At 39.7% G+C, this 19,879-nt stretch overlaps 1 protein-coding gene across 5 annotated transcripts in view; it reads left to right on the top strand.

Moving 5' to 3' along the window:
* The window catches only part of BBIP1 (BBSome interacting protein 1), a 1,212,900-nt gene that overhangs the window by 325,862 nt on the left and 867,159 nt on the right, over positions 1–19,879 (top strand). The window contains exon 1 of one of the 5 annotated variants that reach the window (XM_050804436.1): positions 11,189–11,192. The exons of the other annotated variants lie outside the window; for them this stretch is intronic. The gene's annotated coding sequence lies outside the window, so the exon portion shown is untranslated. Of the gene's footprint in view, positions 1–11,188; positions 11,193–19,879 lie in introns of those variants that run through there. 5 annotated transcript variants of the gene reach the window in all.

Genomic DNA, 19,879 nt, shown 5'->3' with positions numbered 1-19,879 from the left:
CTTCCTTCCCTTTCTCTTTCTTGCTTTCCTTTTCTTTCTTTGTTTCTCCTTCCCTTTTGGATGCGTTAAAAAGGAATGCTACCCTGAATAAAAGCATTTTTGAGATGCAATTTTTAATATCTTTTTAACAGCTGGCCATTTCAGGATTCCTCTTCTCACTATGATGGAGATTTAGGTACAGCTAATCCTTGGGTATGTGCTTGCTCTTTGGTGCTTTAGAGAAAGATTAGAAAAATAGGGTCCAAGAAAGACTCTGCCTTTCAAAAGCTTGGCACTTCTGAAGTCTTCAATGCAGATTCCATCTATGGTATCTTTATCCCAAATTGAGGATTAACATCAATTTGTAGGACGCCAAAGATGAAAGATAATCGAGGCTTGAATGATGCCCTGATGACTGGGCAGAGCAACATCGTGTTCACACTTACGGAAGTACAGAAAGTCTGTTTACTCAATATAATAGCCATTGCCATTATCTTGACATGAATTGTGTTCCATGCTCAGAGAAGACTTTGACAGCAGTGCCCTGGAAGAGAGGAAAGTGCGTTTCCTCTGCAGTTGTGATGCTGAGTCCGTGCCCATAACAGACAGCCCCCTTTCTCTCAATTCTTGCTTGAGGCTCACAGGCTCAGTTGGATTCTAAAAACCTTTTTTGAAGGTTTTATTTTCTATTGACTAGTTATTTTATAATCGGAAAGGAACAACAAACAGAGCCCCAGTGAACACAGATTTTTTTCAAGTGTATTCCTCCTCCAGACTTTCATTGTTGAACAGATAGTTTTTTTAAACAAAAATTACAATCATTATACACTATTGTGTGCATACTGCCTTTGTTTTATTCTCTTTTAAAATGAAAATTCATTCTTATTGTGAAAATGTTGCATGCTACTGTAATGTTAAAGTGTACACAATTAATAAAGTACAAAGAAAAAAGTAAAATTAATCACCTAAGATTGCACCACTTAGAGAAAAGTATTTTCGATGTTTTCATGGACATTTAAAAAGCCATCTTAGACTAGATGTGGTTGGATTATGGGATGTGAGGGTTTTGAAATGTGGTAAGAAAGGGCAAGAACTATTAATATTTTCTCCAGTTAGGAAGCAGCAAGTAAACCGCATGTTCAGAAAAGAGGAGAAACTATTTGGTAGCACAGCAGAGTGACTATAGTCAATAATAACTTAATTGTACTTTTTAAAATAAAGAGTAAAATTGGATTGTTTGTAACTCAAAGAATAAATGCTTGAGGGGATGGATGGATACCTCATTGTCCATGATGTGCTTATTTCACTTTGCATACCTGTATCAAATCTCATATACCCCATATATATATATACACACACACACATATACACACATATATACATATATATATATACACCTACTATATTACCCACAAAAATTAAAAATTAAAAAAGTTGAGAGGATGAGGTGTGTGCGTGTATAGAAACAAGGCAACATGAGAAGGTGAGAAGGTACTGGAAATGAACAAAGGTGGGCAAATCCAGACAGCAAATACGGTTGGTACCCAAGAAGCACCAGCTTGTAAAGAGAGAGCTTTTCTCTTTGGGGAGGTTTCCTAGGCTCGATGCAGCCAAATACCTTCATGAGGATAGTTCGTGTGTACTCAACAACTAGTTGAACATTTTTGGATTGGACTTCCTAATTAATTTTGAAAGTGTATTTATTGAAACCACTAGTTAAGTTCAATGGAAAATTTCCAAGTGAGTGTGTCTATATATCTGCATGTGTATGTGGGTGTGTGTGTGTGAGTTTGTGCTTGTGCATGTGTATTTTCTATGGCTGAACCCATCAACAGAGATACAGATCTGTTGCTTGGGTCTTAATTAGAGAAATAAAAAGAGTTCACAGTTTGTCAGCTTCACCCTAAGATGTACGACTCAGAGATCCTTCACACCCAGCCAAGTCTCAGACATACCTATTTTGGTTTATCTCTGAGTCCCGAGAGAGCCCACAACCTCCTTTACTGCTCAGCCCAGACCCTGGGTATAAAATAGTTGGTCCGTCGTAATTTGTTGCACTCCACAGAAGCCAAGGAGCAGAAATCAGCATATCCACTTGGAATACCAAATAGGTTTTTATTTGTTTAGCATTTTTCCCCCTTCCCTTTCCCTAGGAGGCCCTGGCCGCTAAGTCACAAGAAGCATAATAAAAACATCTTAGATGTAATCAATTTCAGTCCTGGTTTGTTTGCTGACTAGTTTGATTGTATTGAATTTTCTCAGCAGGTTGGGAGGGGGAACAGTGGCGTATAGCCCAGGATGGATCTTGACTCCTTGCATAAATGTTCCATCCTTTGTTAGTGACAAATCTAGTAAAGATTAGTTTTGTAGCTCTACAGAATGACTTCTTGCCTGCTAGCTGTCCCCAGACAATAGAGTTTTATCACACCAAATCACCATAGTAAGAATTGTTGCCAATATTTCTCCTGGATAAATAGCTGCTTTTTGACTAAGCTTGCCTTTAAGGGTAAAAGGTTAAAGACCCGTGTATATCATGTCATTAACAAGTTAGCAGATAAATAGTTCTATTCAGTAAAATTGTTTTTGCTGATATAGACAGTTATAAATGCACATAAATGAAGGAGGCAGATTTCACTTGGAGCCCCCACTTAGCATTTTGTGTTATTGATGCTTGCCAAATAAAAGAAAATACAGTCTCTTTATTTGCTTGGCAAGCAGCTGAGTTTATTTATTATGTATGCTCCTCCGACTCCAGTCCTCTTTTCTGCTTGCTGGTGCTGGAACCACTCTGAAGTGAGAGCCCTTTAAACTCAGGAGCAAGAAGACTTTGTAGGATTACTTGGAGTCTAGAGAGAACTCTGTCTGATAGAGAGAAGCTAGCTAGCTTCTGGTTTTTGCAAAATCCCCTATACAACAATAATTAGATTTGAATTAGGAAAGGATAAGAACCAAGTTGCCCATGAAGAAAGTTGGCCCAAGAGAAGAATTCTGCCTTTCCTAGGGTCACACAACTAATGTAAGTGGGGGCAAAGCATGAATCGATACGCCAGCCTGCTATGGCATGTGACTCATCCTTTACATGAGTTCTTTAGGGTTAGGGTCATGGTCTCCACAAAGGTCCTGTTAAAAAGCAAGGGCTCCTTGGGAGACAGCAAACTTGAATGCTTTGTCATTCCACTTAAGCAATTAACATGAGTTCCTTTATCTGGGAAATTACCAATGACAGCTCAGCCAAAACAGTGATGTGAAACCTCCCTAACTTCTGTTGAAGTTGGATGCATCCCAAACTTCTGAGGCCAATGCCAGAAGAATGAAGCAAACCCCAGAAGCTGTCCCCTTGTAGAGAGCCTCCTTTGCTCACTTGGGAATCTTCCTCCATTTCTACATCATTTGGTACTTTTGACCAACACCCTCCTTTGAATTTTTTTCTGTGTAATGACCACCTTTGCCTCCCTGATTTCCTGTTTCTGATTTTTCTTCCCTGCAAATTAGGCCTTCCCACTAACTAGGGATCAGTTCTGTTCTTGAGGAGGGATATTTGGGAGGCACTCAGCAGCTCAGCACCTACCTGCCTGGCTGCCAGCCCATCCTGACCTTGTGTCCAGCTTTAATGACTTTTATGGTGACCAAGTCCCTGACTGAAGGGTGAAGAACAATGAGATAGCTGTATTTATCTTTGTAAAGTGTTCAGACAACCACTCCCTACTGACTCAGGTCTTTGTTTCACTCAGGATTTCCCTCGACAGGGAATTTATGGCTAAAGAATAGGGCAGGCCTGTCTACTGGGCCAAATCTACCCACAGCTTGAAAGACAGATGGCTGAGGTGGATGGAGCTGAGCAGTACAAGTAGCTGAGCAGCCAGGAAGTCCCATGCAGAGAGTCAGAAGACAGATTTTAATGCCAAATGTCCTTGGTTCTCTAAGCCCAGGAAACCCAGAGTATGTTCAGCAAATACCTAGGGGAAATACATCTTTGAAGTCTCTTTTGAAGGACGTAGGACCCAGAGGTTGCCATTTTCCAGAGAACTAGGTAGTTCACTGTAGCCAACCTCTCTACTTTCGGGACTAGTGATTTATGAGATGGGGCTGGCTTATGAGATGCCAGTGACTTACTATGTAAAAAGGGTTGATAAATACACCAAGAAAAGGGTCTAAAATCAGACTTGGGCCATCTGATTGTAGCTTAACCTTTCTGTAGAAATGTTTTGGGGTTAGATTTTTTTTTTTTTAATACTCCTTGTTTCTAGCTGAGGCTGGAAGGCTTCATGCTGACAGGAAAGGGCATCTGTTTGGGGAGGTTATCATTATTATTATTTGTTTAAAGTTGAGAGCTAACTGGCTCACTTTGGCTGGCTCCAGAGGTTGGCATAATTCGGCTGACAATCTCAACTTAGAAGTGGCCACCTGAGGACATTGAGACAAAAAAACAGGAAAGCAAGGGGCACAGTCCGCTTCTCAATGACTGCCTACCAGTGTGCCTTTCTCTTTTAATTTTGTGAAAGGATAGAACAAATACAGAAAGGATTCAGAGAGTTTGACTCCAAAAATGTATGAGGGAGGGGGACAGAGAGCAGCATTTTGAAAGCTATGTGCAAGAGCATCTTATCGCAGACTTTGCCTAATTAAAGAATATGCTTCATTTCCCACATATCAAATAAAAGAAATTAAATATTCCTGTATTGACAATCTATTGCCATAATAGTGTTCTCAAATGAACCACTCCAAGACTCAGTGGCTTAAAACAATAATCTATAGACTGTGAGTGTGAAAATCTATTATGGGAAGACAAAGGAAGACAAAGGACAAAAGACATAGGACAGCTGTTTTGGCTGTGGTTGGCTGGGTGTGTCTTAGGTTCCATGGAGGCTCCCTCACTGCTGGGCTTGATTGGCTGTGGTGGCTGATCCAGAATTACCTCAGCAAGGTTGGCGGGGATGGCTAGGGCCTCTCTCCATGTGATTCTCACTCTTTCCCTCCAGCAGGCTGGCTCAGGCATGTTTTCCTAGCAATTATAGAGAAGCAAGGGTGAAAGAAAAAAATAATGTGCAAGCATCTCCACAAATTTCTGCTTGCATTAGGTTTGGTTATTGTCTCATTGTTCAAAGCACGTCGCATAACCAAACTGAGAGAGTGGCAGGGCATTCCCGAAGGTGTGAATCAGGGAGGCTATTAATTGGGGCCATTAATTCAGTCATTCCACAACATCCTGGGAAAAATCCGGCATCATCAGTGATGATTCTGCCAAATCCTTGCCAGCTTTAGGATATTGATGACATTCAGACAAATTGCACCTGTGGGCAATCTGGTCTCCACTGCACTGAACACTGAGAAGCTGGGTCTTTCAAGGGAGCCCTAGTTTCTGCCAAGTTGCTTCTCCTAATCTGATTCGAATTGACTTCCCATCCTAACAGCAGCCTCTGACTACTGGAGCAGCCACTGTATAGTCAGACTCCAAAGCAAGAGGCCACTCTCACCATGCAACTTCAGTTTCTGCTCCCTGTGTGTTTGAGGGAGAAGATGAATGTGCATAGAAGCCCAAGGGAGAAAGGGAACTATAACTGTAGTTGGGAGAATAGGGACAAGACTGCCTTGTAAGTTCTTGGGAGACTGTCGTGTGTTTAAAGTGCAGATTCCCAGAGAACGGAGTGACCTGAGAGATCACAGCCCCAAGTGCGGTGATCTCCATGCCTGGTATCACCATAATATAGTCGGGAAATTTCAGTTATGAATTTCAGGCTCTTAAAGTTTACTGCTTTCATCTTCACCTGACTGATATATGGAAGCAAAGCTGAGGCAAAGCAGTTAGATCCATGAAATGAAGGAAGAGAATTAATTTTATATTCTGACTTTTTATCTCACTCTTCCTCCCCTGCTCATACAGGTGCCTTCACCGTGGACACACTCCTTGTAGGTACAGCTCTCTAAGGCCCTTCCTATGTCCCTTTTCCCATGTTAGACATTGACTTAGCTTTGTCCTCTTGTCCTTACCTGCTACTCTCCTTCCTGAAAGTATACAGCCTATTCTATCTTTGTTCACCTTCTTCAGTCCCCCTGTTTTTCTTCTTTCTTTCATGGCTTTACCTCTTTATTCATAGAAAAACACCTCTTGGCTATTTCCCCCATTTAAGCCAGGTGGCTGAGTGGCATAGTAGTTATATCCTCTCATGTAGTCCTGGGCAAAGAGGATGGAGGTGGAAAAAGGAAATTAATATATTTTGAATATTAGGGATTTGATATCCCCAGAGATTCACAAACAACTTATTAAGAATTATTTAACCCCTTCCTCCTGGCTTTATGAAAGAGGAGCCTGAAACTCAATAATGTAAAGGATTCTAGCTGCAGATATATGTAAGTTGCTTATGGAGCCTGGACTTAAGTCCCCTGACTCCCAGCTCTGTACTGGGAATGAATGTCATCATTCACCCAATGATGACACTCAGAAATAACAAATGTCTTCCTGCCTCTGGGAATGTGCCAGCAAAAGACTTGAACTGTTGCATCAAGAAAGTATTGGGTTAAATGGTGCCTGAGGTCTTTTTTAACGCTGAGATTTATAGACATCGAGTCCAACTCCTCAATTTACAGCTGAGGCAACCCAGAGAAGTTAAATAATCACCCACATCAGAGCTCAGATGTAAACTGGGTCTTCTGTCCGTAGTCTGGGTTCTTCCTCTGTACTTTCTATCTTAGGAGTGTCTTACCTAGATATGAACCTGCTGTCTTGAGTGCTTCTCATCTAGACTAGCTTCATATTTCCTAAATCTAACCACCACAGAGCGGGAGAAAAGATCCTATACTCTTAATTTTCATTTGCTGGACTCAAATTTGTTCCTGGGGCCAGGAACCCATTTTTAATATTTCCTGTGAAGTTGCCCAGGAACATTGAACCCTAGTTTTTGGAATATTTAAAGCAATTGACTTTTTTTCTATACATATTTTTTTTCTTTTACTCATTCTAAATTGCTTTGGAAGAAGCACCAAGGAAAAGGCAATTTTTGAAAGGATTAAACAAATTGCATTCCTTTCTTGGATGTTTAATTTCTCATCCCTAATGATCCTTTTCCTATTCTTTAAATCAATGCTACTAAATTATACCACCAAATCTTTTAATAGTGAAGGAGAGTCAGATTATATCTCTAGAGATCTATGAACACAACTCTAGATCCCCCAGTTACCTTGAAATTTCTTTGAAGCCATTGTCCTAAAAATGATAATTTCACATTCTGTTCTCCAACTTGTGCATGTTTTTACCCCCCAAACATGTTTGTACCATTAACTATGATTGTTACTGCAGAAAGATCTGCCATGTTTATCCTATGACACCATCTGTCCCAGAGATACTGCCACATATCCTCCTGGCATTGTAATAAATATTCCCGATTTAAAAGCATGGATTTAAATACCAGGTAGAGAAGGATGTTGATCTTCTCATTCCATCCCTGGAAACCATGAAGTCACTGAATGTTGTATCCAATATCTGTTGATACGGAAACTCCCCCAAACATGTTAAATTATTTTCTGTTGTATTGAGAATGAACACCTTCCCTAATGTGCACTTTGTATGTGATATCTTGAAATATTAAGGCCAAACATTTACTGAGTGTTTTATGCACAATCTCACTTTATCCTCAACCCGATATGGTAAGAACAGTATCATCCACTCCATTTTCAAATGATGAATTTGAACCACAAAGGAGTTATGTCACCTGCCGAGGGTCATACAGCAACTAAGGAGGTCGGGTTGCATGTTGGGTTTGGGATGAGACTCAGGCAGCATAACTCAGAACCTCCTGCTTTCTGGCTCCTCTCCGTGAGTTTCTTTCAGTTCTTGGAAAATGTTGCTGCTTCAGTTGATATACCTCTCTCCCAAAAGTTGTTGTGCTAGAAGCAAATCCCATTGCTTGTGCACCATGAGACAGTATGTTGTTTTTTCTCAGTCTCTTCAGCCCTTCAGCCAGGGAGAGAATAAAAGAGGTCCTTGGGCATTCTCAGATATCTCCTGTCTTTTTGAGAAGAAAGAGTGCGTGTGTGTTTGTATGTAAATCAAACAAAAACAAAAATGCAATGACTCAAATACTGCAGGGAACCAACCCTGGAGATACTCAAACCAGTAGAGATGAGGTCAGACAGAAGCTCAGCGGGTGTTACATGAATCACCTCAGGGACAAGACTCAATGATTGTGGAAAAGGCTTCTGGGGTGAGATTCCCAGAAGCTGTGTTCCACTGTTTCTTTACATTTGCCTCATGCATCATCCATCTGCCTGCGCTTCCTCCTAGTTATACTTCCTTTCACCTCTTAGGATGCTCAGTCATTTGTCCTAGCTTGTGTCATCTAAGGGTATTCTGGCTTTTGGGAACAAGGATAGTGCTATTACATTGATCCAGGTCTTCCTAGAGATGACTGTAGTCTTCTTCAGCCCTGTACCCCTGAACCTGGGGATGCCTGGCACAATACTATCAACATGTCAAGAAAAGGGGAGCTTTGGTTGTCTCAGCTCTGGTCCTCTAAGTGTCAGAGAGCTTTTTGTCATCCTATCCTTGTTTTTCCTCCATTCAACAGTATTTATTAAACTTCTACTATGTGCCAAACCCTGGGATAGAGACTGGAGATAAAATAGTGAGCAGAACAAGTGTGCTGTCAACATCTGGGGGAACGAGAGCTAGAGTAAATAATCCAAATATATGCAAACTTAAACTGGATAAGTGCTCTGGAGAAGATATGTCATCATACTATGATAGCATTGAGCAAGTGCACCTGACCTTGCCTGAGAGGGTAAGAAAAGACTTCTATGAAATCTAAGGAATGAACAGATGTTAGTTGGGTGATGGTAGAGGAGGAAAGAGCATTCCAGACAAAGGGATTAGCATAGAATACTATTGAGGCCAGAACATAGAGACCACCAAGAAAAAAGGAGGCTTAATGTGAGTCTGCAGAGTTGAGCAAGATCATGAGGAATGTTAAAGTGCATATTCATGATTTTATCCTAAGAGTATGGGAATCCATTGAAGTGTTTCACTAATGAGGGAGGGGGTTGGGATCTGATGTAATCAGTTATGGTCTGAAGATTACCCTGGCCTGAATGTGTGGAGAAATTAATTAGAAAGCAAGACAAGGGACAGTAGAAAAATTAAGAGGTTATTAAAGATGTTTAGGCAAAATAAGTTTAGAGTAGAAATGGAGATAAATGGATAGATTAGACAGATACTGGAAAATAAATTCAAAAGGAATTGACGATGAACTAGTATGGTGTAAAGAATGACTTCTAATTTCTGGTTTACATAACTGGATGAATTGCAGGCCATTCAACGGGATAGGCAGTGCCAGAAGAAGACTAGGTTTGGGGACAAAAATCATACTAGTTTCAGACCATTTTTGAATTTGAAGCACCTTTGAGTTTGAAATGAAGGTGCTAAGTAGGTAGTCAGATATATGGGTCTTTGGTTTGGAAGATAAGTCTGAATCAGAATTAGAAATTTGAGAATTTTTGGCATAGATTAGATCATTAAAATCATAAACAACGAGATTAACTGGGGAGAGACTGTAAAATGAAGGGAGATAGTCTAGAATTGAGCCTTAAAGAACTCACATATTTACTTGCCATAAAGGTAGAAAGATTTGAAGAGGAGACTAAAAACAAGTAGCTAGAAAGTCAGAGGAAACTCAGGAGTCCAGGGTGTTATGGAAAACAGAAGGTGAGAATCCTTTAAGAAGGAAGAAGTCCTGTTAAGAATACTGTTGAGTGGTCAAATAAAATGGATATTGAAAAAAAAAATTTCATTGAATGTAGCAACTTCATTGATAATGCTATCAGGAGCTCTTTTGTGGAGTAATAGAGATGCACACCAGATGTGGGTGGATTGAGGGGGGCTGAGAGATGAGGAAATAAACCAGTAGATGTAAACCACATTTTTGAGAAGTTTGGAGGATACATGAAGGCAGGGTGATGGCTAGAAGAACATGTGGAGGCCATTTCTAGATTTCTAGTCTTGGTTTTATCTCCCATGCTCACCTCTGGGTCTAGACAATCCCTTACCTTCTTCAGCCCAGATATCAAGGAGGGGTGTGTGTGTGTGTGATGATGATGATGATTTTCATCCCTTCTTTGGCTCTCCATGTTTCTGGGCACAGTTCCAGGTGACTACCTATCACAGTCCCTTGCTCATGTACCCTCTCTCACTGGCCTCATTGCTGGAACCCATGCCAGTCCTGCCCAGACAATAGGGTTGACCTTAACCTCACACTCTTAAAGAACAAAAGTGAGGAATATCTGTCCTGGAATTGAATATATGGGGTTAATTCAAACAAAAATATGTAATTGTGTGTATGCATATTTGGATAGAGGGATTGGAGCCATGGAGGTTGGTTGATCCCAAACCCAAACCTTGGTCTTTTTTCTAATCCATTGAGATATATCATCAGCCACATTGCACAACTAAAATATGCTGGAAATCACAGCTTTGATGATAATGGCAGAAAGCATCAATGTTTTGCATAGATCACATCTTTTACACTTCATGCCTTTTTATGTAAAATGGGGATGATGATAACAATAGTATTCAATAACATTATTGTTATCATCCCCATTTTGCATAAAAACGCTTCAAGGACAACGAGACAGAAATATTAAGCAAATTGGTAAAGATCATAGAGAGCTAAGAGGTGGAGCTCAAGACCATTTGATTCAGCTCTACAGCTTGTGCTCATCCCCATGCCACTCTGCTGCCTCTGACTTCCTCTGCTGTGAGAGCAGTGGGATGGATCATCTCTCTAAGGATTGGGTACCCTAAGATGGCTACATTCCTGTGCCTAGTCACAAAAGAAAACAAGCACCCATGAGATTTCTGACTTTTTCTGATTTCAGCTAGATAGAGGGAACAAGGTTTAGTGGAAAGGGCCATGGGCTCAGGATTAGAAGAGCTGGATTCCAGTTGGATATTACCACTTGCTAACTGTGTGACCCTGGGAAACTCCATTCACCTTTCTGAGTCTCAGTTTGCCATTGGTGAATTAGAAATAATATCCACCAATTGTTGAAGATATGTAAGACATTTTTATATTCATTATCTCACTAAATCCTTACTCTCTCCACAAATCCCATGTAACATAGTTATTAGTGTTCTAATTTTGCAGCTGAGCAAATTACTGTTGTTGAGGTAAATGCCTGGTACATTTCTCTGGATATATGCTTCCCTCTGTGTGTGTGTGGGGGGGGGCTGGTCCTCCTACCTGCCTGCAGAATCCACCTATACCACCCCTTCCCACATTCTCTGAGAGGTTATCTAGTTTCTAAGCCTTTACTCCTCCCAAGCCAGCCACTTCCTGTGCACTTCTCCACTCAGCAGGTAATGACTGAGTACTTACCCTGTGCATGACCCTGTGCCATTTGGGGGAAAGGGAACTTAGCACCTTTTGAAGCTGTCATGATTTACAACATGAACTGCTTGGTAAAGTTGTTGTCTTTTCAGGGAAGTTGAGTCCCTTTGGCTAATTTCATTCCATGTGAGTTTAGCCCACGCCTTGGTTTGCATGCCTGCTGGACTCCTGCGTAGCGAAGTGGGGAGGATGTGGCAGTGGCTGTGTATCAGAGAAGGATCATTAGCACAAGTTGATACATTCTGCATGGTGATGGCCCCACATTGCCCTGTGGGCCTGGAGTCATTGGAGCTCACTCAGGGCACCCAGCTGGGCCACAGCCTCCAATCCATGGGCAGAATGAGCCTGATGATCATGGTTGTAAGGCTAATAGCAAATGTGGTCATTAAAAACTCAGTCCTAAGCAAGCATGACTTTCAAATGGTAAGAAAACAGGAGAGTGTTTTATTGTGTGGCATAACGTGGACCTGGAAAAGCACTGTCATGACCCCAGGCAACCGTCGGCCTTGGAAAAATCTATTTTTCCTTAGATAATCTCATGCCAGGTTTTTCTTCCTGAGGCCCTGGATAGAGAGAGCTTACCTCTTCATGGTGCAGTTGAGGCTTACTGGAAAGAGCTCACACTCCTGAGGCAGGACCCTGAGTTCTTCCTGAGATCTTTCAGATTCAGCTGCAGGAAGAAATTTTCTCTTATCCTTTCCCATGTTTTCAATTGTACAAATTCCCTCTGCCAGTACATTTCAGCTAACACCCTATGGCAGTTTTAAAGATTTCTCAGTACGATTAGAGTATGTGCCTAGTGTGTGTCTATATTAGTATATTTAACACACTTGCTTTGAAAAAAACATTATGACTTTGGCAAGGCTTTACAGCAAATGACTCAGAAAGTTAAAGTTCACATTAGTGCCAAATGCAATATTAGCCTTTAAAATTAATGCAAATTTAACTTTAAACAAATTTAGGTGAAAATAACCTGAAAAATGGATGGGCGTAAGGTAGCAAGGCCTACTTTTCTGGGCATTTATACATGAGTAGGAATCACAAGCAATTAAAGAAGGTATCAGTGTTAAAAAGCAAACAGCCCACCAGCCCATCTTTCTCTTACTGGAGAAACAATGGCTTTCTTCTAAAGCCTTTGCATGTGAACATCTAAAAAGTCTTCCAGTCAGGAGATGGCGCTGTAGTCTGTCTCCAATAGAACTCTGTGGATTGCCTGCAGGTTGCTTTTTTTTGATTTTTCAGTGTAACTTAACACATACTTAATATTTTAACCTTAATTCGGCAGCTTCTGTCTCTTACCTTTCGTTCTCCTTCCCTGCTCTTTTATCCCCTCCCTCCCTCCCTCCCTTCCTCTGCCTCTCTCCCTTCCACCTTTTCTCCCTTCCTTCCTTATCACAAATTCTACTCTAATTTAGTCCCATGCTACAGCATATGCCTTAAAACATTGATGAGGAATTCTGCTAAAACTGTTATTGTGTGTGTGTATGTGCGCGTGTATACATGTATTTGATGTTGCTTTTCCAGTCTTTTCTACCATGATTCCATGATTCTATCCTTTTATCAGTGCACATGAAAGTTTTTATATACTAACCAAGCTACAGTTTGGAATTCTACCCGAGGTTGACATAATTCCTTTTGATAAATATTATTCTTGTTATTCAGAACAAGCTTCCTGACCGGCTTTTTTGGTAGGGAGATATATGGTAGGCTACCCTATGCTCCTTCTACTGCATCCCTTATTTTTTTTTTTTGCATATTTTTCCTCCCTATTATTCTTCTCCCTTTGGTCTATGGCCACAGGCTGAGTATCATCTTGACAGCCTGGGCCACTGTAAATGAAATGACAGAGAATGAATGGGCAGTTAGTTGAAATCCTTCATATTGTAGCATTAGAAATAAACTGTTTTGTCAATCTAGTGTTGTGATAAAGCATATGCTGACCAGCAGAGCCTTGAACAGCCTCGACATCATCCATCTGGCTGTTTTTCTTTTTTTCAGGGCATGTTTTTGGCCACCATTTGCACATATTTTGAGTTTATTCTATAGCTAGGACAAACTTATCAAGTGAAAAATTCACCAGGTCCCAGCAAAAAAAGCAAAACCTTGAACAAAGGTCTTTGGGACTCCTCTTGCAAGATGTTCGTTGTGATTAATGAGAATTTCGTTCTCTCTTTTCTTCTCCCACCCTTTTGTCCTAGTAGATTGAGAGCACCCTGTATTCTCAGATTTAAAAATGTTGACATTTGACAGGAAGTTGTCCTGAAAGCCATTGCTTTTCACTCACCCGGAAGCCATCCCTATTTGTGCCAGAAATCTTCTCTTTTTCTAACATACTTGCGAAAGAATTCAGCCTGGGAAAATCTTATCCAAATGGTGTTGGCTGGCTCCTTTGTGCCATTCAGATGTCCTAAGTATCCCTCTTTGACCTCCCAATCCTAAGAAGTTCTCCAGGCACTTGCTATCGTATTACCCCATTTTAATTTTCTGTCTTACCATATCTTATATTTTCTCATTTACCTTTTTGTTTATTTTGTTCTTCCCCCAAAAGAATGACAATTCCATGAGAGCAAGGACATTTTCAGCTTTATCTGCAGTTGAATCTCCAGCACTGGAGTCAATTAGCTCTTGCTGTGTAACAAGCGATCTCTGAAACTTAGTAGCCTGAAAACAACAAACCACTTATTTATTTACTCATGATTCTGTGGGTAGCAATTTGGGAGAGGCTCTGCTGAGCTAGTTATCTCTGCTCAGCATGGCATCACTGAGTTCATGCATGCATTTGCAGTCAGCTAAAGGATGATGGCCCAGTCACATGTCTGGAGGTTGGCTGGCAGTCTGTAAGGATAATGGAGATAATTGCATGTTCATACATTAACTCTTAAGAGATGGCAAACCCCAAAGATCAAGTGCTTTTCAAGTCCCTGTTTGCATCACACTTGCTAATGTCCTCATTGGCATTAAACCAAGGTCACAGCATTAAACCAAGATTAAAGAGTTAGAAAAATACACTGTTTCTCTTGATAAGAGAAGCGTCAAAGTCATATTACAGAGGAACTACAGGATCAGAAGTGGACATACAGATGGGAAGAATTTACAACTCTTTTTAAAATTTATGACCTAGTGCAGGACAGGCAATTAATAAATATTTGTTGAGTGAATGAATAATGAACTACCCAAGTTGACCAGGTAGAATCTCAGTTTCCTCACATCGGTTCTAGTTTCTGATACTAAGTATCATGCTTATCAGGTCGTGGTTTCTGAACTTAAAGGGTTCATATTCTAAAGCAGCCTAAAAGTCTACCAGAGGTTATTAACAACTGTCTTTATCCTCTGAGGTGTGTGCTTGTGAGAGCTCCAGGAATATGCAGTGGTAGATACACTTCAATAAAAAAGCTAGACATGTGTGTCAAAGACCACATTGTCAGAAGCACAAACATGCCAATCTGGAAAAGTAATGACAATGAATTTAAAAAGTCAGTTACTAATGGGTCAGATGTTTGCAGTCAGCCATAATTTGTGTTTGTATACTTAAAACCATCTGTTTGTGTACATACAGTATAAAGATAAAGATTCAAATGAGAGGAATCACTACTACATTACAGCAATCCTATGGTGTCAGTCTTCTTTTTGCAGGATGAAGACTAGCAATGGGTCTGGTCAAGTTTTTTAAAATTGCCACATTGTCACCCTACAAAGATGGGGAACACTTAGACAAGCAAAGAGACAAAGGTTGGGTCAAAGTCTTTCACTACTTGGCATTTCAAAAGTCTCTCCCCCCGTCTTCCCATTCTAATCTTTTGTATAGACACCACAATGATACCTATGTCTTCTCCAAATTCTGACAAAAATGATCTTTGTACCAGCCACATTTACCTCTCGATTTAATTCTACAGATGAACATTTATTTGGAGATTTTAGGAACCTTCTTTTCCTGGCAGGTTGAGAGACAACAAAGGCAGAAAGTGGAGAACAAACTATCACCCTTTATTGCCAATGAAGCTGTGTTGCAGGATATGGCTTAGACATGGAGTAACACAGGCTTCCTGATACTGGGTCCCCAGAATCAGACTCCCAACCTAATCACGGGCTACATTGACCAACCACTGTCCTCTTCTTATGGGGACCTATCCCAAACATTGCAGACAGGGAGAAGTAGGCCAGAGTTTTGGTTTCTAAGAAAAGAAGATAATCAAGAATCTCCTGCTACTTCTCTGCAATAATCACTTCTCCCTTTAGAGAAAGGAGTGAAGGCAGAGGTGAAACATTCAGAGAAAGAAGCCGGGGAGCTTTCTTTGTCCAATACCTTGAATTCACCACTTGTTTTCTAAAGTTTGCTTTGAAAGATCAAAGTTTCTAATTCCTGGCTCCCCAAAATAAATGCTCCTGTGCCACTTGAGTATTTATAGATACACCAAATGTACCTGTAGTTGGGCCAAACATAATTGTCCTAGGTTTAAATTCAGAAAAAGTTTGAGACTTTCTTGCACTGCATCATTTGATGTTTTAGATGTCGCTTGAGTCTTCCTCTTGACAGGTTGCTGTGGTGAGTGAAAGCAAGAACTCCTTAGCAGACTAACATCATTTTGGCCTGCAGTCACTGAGAATTTCAATTGTTCATTGAATTAAGGACTTCATCTCTCTGAAGTCCTTCACTAGACTGATCAATCAATCCAGGATGTATTGAGTAGGCCCCTCTCTACCAAGAGGTATAGCAGCACACACACACGGTAATGTCACTCAGTTGGTGGAGATGGCTGGCACTAATAGTCCCTGATGCTGTGTGATTTATTATGGGAAAGGGGTAGGCATGCAACTGGAGGTTGGCTGGCAGTCTGTAAGGATAATGGAGATAATTGCCCCCAACCATTTTACTCACTAAACTGTCAAGGGTATAATTTTCAACACATGATAAATACTAACATTTTAAAATAAAACTATCATTTTAAATGTGTCTAAAAGATTCAGAATACTTGAGCAATTTCATACCCACTATCTTTAGTTTAAATGCGCATACACACAGTGAAACTTTTATATCAGTTCTTTTTCTCCTTGAACTCAAATTTCCATTTTACTTCCCAAACAGAACTTTATTCTAATGTAATGTAGTTTATACTTGAAACTATTTCATACAAAACTCGATTATGCTTTTCTGTATAGAAAAATATATGGATATTATAAAATATGTGAACATTTATATGTGAGTTTTTATTGCCTATGAGCATAAGACTCTAAGCATTAACTTTGTTCTATCAGTTATTATTAAAATTATTACCTTGTATATCAACTGAAACAACAAACACGTTATAAATTCCAAAAAATTATATTTATTACTTTTAAAAGAAAATGTTGTTGTAAATGTATTTATTAATGAGATGAGTAGGCTTTGGTTTCGATTAGATTATGTATTTTTAAATAAATATAACTTACTATTAGAATGAAATAGAATTCCACATCAATTCTATTTCTCTCTTTCTCATTTTGTGTTTAAAATGTAAACAATCAAAACCATATTCAGTATTTATTATAATAATGCCATTCAGTTTTTCAGACTGCTTCTGAGTTTTATGCACAAGATTATAGTTATTTATCATAAAAATGATTGCTAATGATCTATTTATTGGCAGCTCAAATTGAGTTACCATTCAATTTTATTAAAAACAAACCAAAAACTACCTTTTGGGCAAAAGGATTGATTTCCAAGTCATTGGTTGTACACTTTCTGGACATCAATAACAGTATTTCAAAATGTGTCTTTGTTTAGTGCCCTCAAGGTTTCTACAACCTGGGGTAATGCTTCTTAGTGAAGATTAGGAATAGTGTGTAATATGCTTTTCCTCTGTAAAGTAGAGGGAAAGCAAATTGAACGACCATCTCAGCTACTTTATCAGGAAATCTTCCATCTGAAGGTTGAGTCCAATAAAACTGCCTGGTAACCAAAGTTGTGCTGATAAACTGTGAAACAAAAAGCTCAGATTTGTAGCTTTTGCCAAGTCAATGTTGTAAATACTCTCAAGATACCAGCCTCATGTCACTGAACCTCAAAATTGGAGAAGGGTGCTCAGTGGGCTCTCCTGAGATAGTACAAGCTGGTTCTTGAACATCACTGTGCCATGCACCTTAGGAAGGCTTCATCTGTGCCAGTCTGCATACCACTGCTTAGTGCTTACAGCACTCTATGTCTCTGTTTCAGTCCTAGTATTTTTTTTTTATTTTTTTTTAATACTTTAAGTTCTAGGGTACATGTGCACAATGTGCAGGTTTGTTACATGTGTATATATGTGCCATGTTGGTTTGCTGCACCCATTAACTCATCATTTACATTAGGTATTTCTCCCTCCCCCTTCCCCCCTTTCCCCACCCCATGACAGGCCCTGGTGTGTGATGTTCCCCACCCTGTGTCCAAGTGTTCTCATTGTTCAATTCCCACCTATGAGTGAGAACATGTGGTGGTTGGTTTTCTGTTCTTGTGATAGTTTGCTGAGAATGATGGTTGCCAGTTTCATCCTTGTCCCTACAAAGGACACAAACGCATCCTTTTTTGTGGCTGCATAATATTCCATGGTGTATATGTGCCACATTTTCTTAATCCAGTCTATCACTGATGGACTGTGAAACAAAAAGCTCAGATTTGGGTTGGTTCCAAGTCTTTGCTATTGTGAATAGTGCTGCTGGAGGCATCACGCTACCTGTAGTCCTAATAATTGTTAGCCAAAAGAGAGCTTAAATAACAATTATTTCCTCCAACTCCTGAATGTGCATTTTACAAGGAAGGGAACTGCAGTTCATAAAGAATAAGAAATTTGCACAAAGTAATATAGCTACTTAGTTAGTGGAAGAATTGAGCCTAGAATCCAGGTCTTTTGCCTACAAAGTTGTGGTTCGTCCTCAGGCTAGCTCTTTCTTGAATTCTACAATCTCAGAACTGGAAGGAACCACATGGAATATTTGGTTCATTCCCTATCACATTCGGCAATCTCCCTCCACAGCACTCTCTACAGGTGAGCATCTGGTTTCTGCTGAAATGTTCCCGGAAACTGTAGCTCTTGCCATTGCAGTGTCCAATTCTATTTTTTAAAGCAGAGTTAATTATTTACTTTATCTTTACATTGACTAAATTTCATTCCATCTATTCCAACTATTTCTGATTTACTTTATAAAGGCTTTAGAATAAATCTTCCTGTTTCATAGGACAGCCTTTTTGGGAGGTTTTAATCATAACTGCAGCCCCCTCTCTTTACCTGTCTGTTTATAAAGCAAGTAAAGAGAGTCAATGCAGCCACTGATTTACACTGAGGTCCATGAGCTATAAAAATCCTTGGCCGTCTAAGGAAACCTCTCTGATATTATTTATAGAGGCACTATCTTACCCTTGCCATTAGAGCATTTGAATTCATAATCTAAGATATGAATAATATATTATAATCTATTTAATATATTTAATATAAGATAATCTATTTACCTTCAAGTCCTCCATTTCTTTTCACACCCAACTTCAACTCTTCATCTTACCCAAGAATTTTATACTTGTTTAGCCAAATATATTTTCCATGCTTAAGATAATAAAGGAGCTTTTCTGTCATTCAAAGTGTATAGTTGGAGAGCACAGTAAAGCTTGTATCAAGGGTCGAGTTTTTCTGATTGCTTTATTTCCCCTAGCTAAACACAGGGATGTCTTCAGTCTTCTTCATATAGCATTTTACTAGAACTGAAAGTATTCCTTCAGTCCTTATTTGGGATTCATAGGGGTACACATAGCATCCCTTTTCCACGTTCAGCTTAGGAATCAATTAGGATAGAGAGCATCAGCTAGGTAAAGATGATACAGCTGATACTAAAGAACATGTCATAGATAGATTTTATTATACCAAAACCCTACAATTGGACACTTAATCACAGGTAGCTCTGAATAACTGCAGACCTCCTCATGTCAAGGATTTCCCTTAAAAATTTAAGGCATGAAGAAACATAGCAGAAAATGTGCTTCATGCGGTTGCCCAGCTCCCAAGATAGAGGGAAGAGGAGAAGGCTGGATACCTCATGCCCAGTTCCTCTTCTGTAACTCACCTGTCAGTGAAATGACTCTTCTTTCCCTAGGGCAGAGTAAGCAAAGATGTAGAGAAAGGATGTGTCACTAGACCTAGGAGGGAAGGATTAGAGGTGCAATATCCCATATGGTATGCATAGAACATCTGTGAAAAATCAACAGATAACATCATGCTTGATGATGAAAATCAAATGCTTTTTTTCCTTAAAATCAGGAATAAGATGCTGATGTTCAGCATAGTTGCTTCTATTCAACATTGTGTTAGAGGTTCTAGTTAGGGGAATTAGGCAAGAAAAAGAAATAAAAGTCATACATTTTGGAAAGGAAAAAGTAGCGCTGTCTCTATTTGCAGATAACGTAATCTACATAAGAAATTCTAAGGAATCCCCTAAAAAAAACCATAACCACTAACAAACTAATTAAGGAAGTTTGTGTTATACAAGACAAATGTAAAGAAATCAGTTGTATTTCTATACATTAG

Source organism: Macaca thibetana, chromosome 9, assembly GCF_024542745.1.
Source record: "Macaca thibetana thibetana isolate TM-01 chromosome 9, ASM2454274v1, whole genome shotgun sequence".
In the NCBI taxonomy this organism is placed as follows: domain Eukaryota; kingdom Metazoa; phylum Chordata; class Mammalia; order Primates; family Cercopithecidae; genus Macaca; species Macaca thibetana.
Note: the sequence above shows the minus strand (reverse complement) of the source record. Positions and strands in the feature narration are given on the sequence as shown.